We start from the raw sequence: 5,401 nt of genomic DNA, 5'->3' as shown, positions 1-5,401 counted from the left end.
TGCTATATGGGACTGTGAACTGGTGATTTGTTTTATTCTAAATGTTAGTTGTGTGGCTACACTACTGATGGCCATTTGAGCCCAGTCCAGTTTTATGCTAATGTGAATGTGATGCTATGAACAGTTTTTGCATGTCTCCCAGCATTTACGTGCACTTTTCCTACTGGTTACATAGAAGTGTTGGAATGGCAGACTTATTACATAGTGTCATTGTTTTCTAAAATAATTATACAAAATCATCCTTCCACCAGAAGTCTCTGAGCAATGTCATTACTCCACATCTCTATTGCTCTTGACATTGGCGGGTTTACTCATTCATTCATCATCCATTCATTTTAGCCAGTTTGCTGAATATGTAGTGTTATTGAGGTGTATTTCCCTGGTTGCTAATGAGATTGACCACTTTCTCATAGGTTTATTTGTCATTTGTGTTTTCCATTTTGCGGAGTGCCCCCTTTTCTGGCATGCTGTCCACTTTTCATTATTGGTGTGTACAAGCCATTCATATAATCTTTATAAGAGCTCTTTTGACTAAATGGTATCTTCTAATGTGCATAAGCTTTTAATTTGGTGAAGGCAAGCATATCAATCTTCTCCTCTCTGGATAGATGGCACATGTCATGTGTTGTATAGCATATCCTCCCTTTCCTGAGGTCATGAAGATACCGTCTGGAGGTCACACTAGAAAGAGTGGCTATGCCAGAGGCAAAGCGGAGATGGAGGAGTTCCAAAGAGTGATTTTCCCTAACTATCAGCAAAACCCTAGTCCCATCTGAAAACACAGCCCACGAAACAAAACCAAAACTTCCACCAAACAAAAACTGGGGTCAAGAGTGGTCATTATTAGAGTTGTACAATATATAGAGTGTGAATACATCATCTGTCATTTCTTTTTGATGCATTAGACCCAGTGTTGGATGAACAGGGAGGAATAAACAAGTACTTTCAGAGCAGTCTGCTTAGCCAAATGGAACAAATTCTTCAGCTTCGGGCCCTGGGTAGTGCTCAGTAAATTATCTTTGCCCATGAACTAAATGGCACCCCTTAAAGAGTTCATCCACCTCACATGGATGAGCAGTTTACATCAGATAACAAATTCTTCACCTCCATGATCCCGCCTGCTGCTATTATCTCAAAGATTTGTCACTGTCCTTTCATTTATATTTCTGGATCAGGCTGGGGAATTGAATGGCTTTGAAGCATAGGCAGTTTCTCCTTTGCCAATCTTCCAGGCATGAATGTGCATATGGTGAACTGCTTTACGGGAGGGACAAAAGATGGTTTAGGAATGTTTTCGGGGGTGGAAGGATGCATCATGTTTTTGTTTCATGTAGCATATCACCGTGTCATGCTATAAAATTGGGTTACTGAGAAAACAAGCAAAATACATTTATAATTAGTATATTAATAGTAGTAACTTAAGTTTAGTGACATTTTTGTCAGTATCTGGCACTATGTATTTTATATACCTGCGCACAATGGGATGCTTTAGAGTGAAATGACTCTATCTTTTCTATTCCAGACATGCACAGATACACACACATACCTATATATGTAAATTTGTTTAATCTTCAATGAACAGATGGCAGCTATAATTATATAATTAGCTCAATTTTAAATATGTAGAAACTGGGGTTTAGAGAGGTTAATCATAGCTGAATTCACACAACTGATAAGTGGTAGCCATGGACCTCAGCTCACACTGGTCTAAATATCACACTGGACCCCAGAACCTCGTACATAGTGGACTAGGACCAGAAATGTGACATATTAAACCGACTCAAGAAATGGAACTGGATTTGATGCTTGGAGAATGCATCGCAGGTAATGAAATTCCAGGATAACAGCAAAAAGAGACCAAATGTTAGTCAACCCATTTCAACATATGAAAATCGGGGTGCAGTTAATAAGTTGAACTGATCACAGACCAACTTAAAATTAAGGCAAATGAACACTGAAATAGTTGATGTCTTGGCATAACGCTATTATAGGTCAAATTCACAATGGCACTAGAATGTGGGGGGGGCACATGCGTGCATGTTAACTTCCAAAACACGTAAAGTCGGTATGTAGTCAAGCTAGAATTTAATACCAGGTCCATGTCTACTTGGTGCTAATTTCAGTGATACTTTCCCCTCTGAATATTCCGCTCCCTTGGGTAAGGTGTGGAGAGGCTTACTAGTGATTTCTGAAGGTCTCAGTGAAAGAGCTCCTGTGTGTCAGTGGAGCTTGGAAATGAAACTGGACAGAAAGGTATCTCCTATAGCTGATGTCTTGGCCAGGAAATGCTGACTTTATAGTTCTCTTCATTAGTTTCAAACTAATAAACAATTAGGAAAAATGTGAGAGATGAGTTGAGAAGTCAATGCTATGTCCTTACAATACTCAAAATTCCACAAAGAATTTTACTCTCCTCTGGTGCAGCTCTGTCTTGTTTCAAATCATCTTAATTCCACAAGTGTTGATCAATTGCCATTATTTTTGTAATTCAGTTCAAACTTCAAAGGAAGGCAGACTTTCAAACATCTTTTAAAGTAAAACCTCAACTTTTTCTTTGCCCTTTCTGGAGGATATTTGAATCTTGACTGATTTAGATAAAACACCCTACCGTTCTGGGAAGGGATACCTGGTCATTGTATTTCTTAAGAAAAATCCTCTCTGACCTTGAAAAAAGGTGAAGGAGACCAGTTTTTGTGTGCGAAATGCTTTGGGCTCCAGCTTTTTTGGTAATATAATTACAATTCTTCCTGGAAGAAAAGAAGAAAATAGGGTTTTTTTTTTTTTAAAGGAAGGGTAAAGGACATTTGGTTCTAAAGTTTGAGAGGCAGGGGAAGAGGGAAATGTAGGGGTAGGTGGATGCCAGGAGTCTCAGACCTGGATCTCTGCCAGAAGGTTGTATTTGCTAGTAGATGCTTTGTGTGATGGGTTGGCAGGAGGGCCCGTGCAAGGAACATCATTCGGGTGGTTGGAACTATGATGCATTAGAGTCGTGGCTTTAAAGGGGGTGGGAGCTTTGTGTTTACGTTAGCCCAGGTCTGTGCCAGCTGACTTAATCACTTTTCAGGTGATAGAGAAATCCATACTAATGATAATGCAAGTGTCCTCACCAACCACAGGTCACTCACTTCAGGAGTGGATGTGAGCTCCAAATCATGCCACCCTAAATCTCCCCTGGGAACTTTCTGAGAATGCCTCTGTACAGCTTGCCCCCTCCCAATGCTAAAGACTTCTGTTGGAATGAGAGGAGACACCGGTGCCCTTGCCAGAGAGGGGAAGGGGTGATTCTTTCACTGTACCTGTCATTGAATCACTGAACTGGGCATATACGATCACCCAGATCTGGGACAGTGCAGCTACATTATAGAGACTATGGTGAGTATGCCATAATTCATCACTGGCTGGCAATTGTAAGGATGAAAAGTGAACAATTGGAATTTCTGTGCAACTACTATGCGCTAGGCATTGCCATAGTAACTTTCTGTCTTTCACGTTCTTAATTCTCTTTGTCTCTCTTTTTTTAATTCCCAAGATTACACAGTGAGGTAGATATTTTCATCTGCACTTTAAAAACAGAAAGAGCTGAAGTTTAAAAAGGTTACAAAACTTGCTTATGATCACTTGCATCACAAGGCAAGAACCACAATCGGACACTTTGTTGGTCTTAACATCAAAGCCCTCCTCCTCTTTTATGATGTAACACTGTTTCTTTGTGCTAATTCTCTGAGTAGATTCAGGCAAATCATTTAAGTACTTTGGACCTCAAATCACAAATCCGAGGATGTAGAACAAAATGATTGATTGTCCATTATAATTTCTTGCAGGCTTGCACTCTAGTGTGGAGATGAGGAGTGGCCCACTTTTGCAAATGCTTTCCCTTTGAATAACACATGCTATCATATATTGATAAGCAAAGTATATAAAAACTGTTTAACCTCTCCCTCTCATTCCTGCTTTGCTGTGTATGCTTTTCTCGGAGATTCTGGGAGGAGGAGGGAGTGCAACATAGTTATTAAAGCAAGTGCACCCTTGCTTTAAATTTGTTCCTTGGATTAGAAAAAACTTACTCTTGTCCTTGGCAGGTAATGGAGCCGTGGTAATTTCAAACCCATCCTCTTTCCCCATCGTCAAGAGATAGACACGTTCTAAATATATTTAGGGGATGCCTGATGGCTTCCTCTCCATTCTAAGTGAGTTGGCTTAGGGGTCATGGTTGACGTGGGAACAATGAATGGAGGATACTTCTCAGAGTGTCCCTCACAGTGAATCATGCCAGATCTCCCTGTCACGCTGAGTTGCCTTATTGGATTGATACAGACAGCTTTATGAATTGGATAAAAATAACCAAAAATAAATTCCACAGCATTGGAAATGAGGCAGGAGAGGGGGGAAAGACCTACAAACTTGAATGCCGGTCCTGAATCTTTCATCTGAGTCAGCTCCTAGAAATGAATGTTACACCGTGGTCAAGGCAAAATAATAGCAGGCTCTAAGTAAAAGTGCCCTTAGATTTGACTAGTGAAGGGGGAAAGAGAAATGTGGGACAAGCAAACAACTTTCACCACCCAAAATCCCTCTCCTCTAAGGAGTTGCTAATCCCACTCAGCTGTCCCATCAAAATGGTGAGTGTGGTGGAGCCTTTCAGAGAAGTGCTGTGGCACACTCAGGTGTGTGGTATTTGTGGAGCTGTCCCCAGAGGATACGTTCTGTGTAACATTGTTGCTTTCCCATCTGGCACAATCTGGCCACTCTCCACCCAAGTGAGAAGGCACCTGGGTGGCTCAGTTGGTTAAGTGACTGCCTTCGGCTCAGGTCATGATCCTGGAGTCCCGGGATCGAGTCCCACGTCGGGGTCCCTGCTCGGCGGGGAGTCTGCTTCTCCCTCTGACCCTTTTCCCTCTCGTGCTCTCTATCTCTCATTCTCTCTCTCTCAAATAAATAATAAAATCTTTAAAAAAAAAAAACAAAAACAAAGCCAAAGGTTTGGCCTCAAGACAGATCCAGATGAGAGAGAGGGAGAGTATATATGTGTCTGCATTTTGGGTCCTCCACACAGCTTTGAAAGTATCTTTGTTCTTGATAGCATACAGTTTATCAGCTGATCGTAAACTGACACTGTACTTTTGTTTGCATTTGTCCCTATGTTGCCTGTGGGTCACCTAGCCTTCTCTTGTGGGCCTACATGTTCTACAATGTGTACTGGAATGGTCATTAGTCAATTACAAAATGATGAATGGAAAAATAAAAAGGCTCAGGTCTTAGCACACCATTTGCTAATGAGGTTAAAAAATTCTAGCAGGTGGATGTACAGTGGATGAAGTAGGATTTTTTTTTCCCTATGACTAGAGACACACAGACCATTGAACACCTCTGAGTTATTTGGGGGAGAAGGGACAAAATGAAT

General features: G+C 41.1%; 1 long non-coding RNA gene across 1 annotated transcript; it reads right to left on the bottom strand.

Annotated features, from left to right (window-relative positions):
- Positions 1–829: 829 nt before the first annotated feature.
- On the bottom strand, positions 830–3,420 carry LOC141372775 (uncharacterized). The gene is made up of 4 exons (XR_012378180.1): positions 3,297–3,420; positions 2,664–2,747; positions 2,180–2,320; positions 830–1,367 (listed from the first exon to the last, which is right to left on the bottom strand). It is a non-coding gene; the product is annotated as an uncharacterized lncRNA (long non-coding RNA).
- Between the last annotated feature and the right edge of the window lie 1,981 nt (positions 3,421–5,401).

Source organism: Callorhinus ursinus, unplaced genomic scaffold (assembly GCF_003265705.2).
Source record: "Callorhinus ursinus isolate GAN/ISIS: 27379988/994484 unplaced genomic scaffold, GSC_fseal_2.0 scaffold5, whole genome shotgun sequence".
Classification (NCBI taxonomy): Eukaryota; Metazoa; Chordata; class Mammalia; order Carnivora; family Otariidae; genus Callorhinus; species Callorhinus ursinus.
The sequence above is the reverse complement of the archived record's forward strand: the minus strand, read 5'-3'. Positions and strand labels throughout refer to the sequence as shown.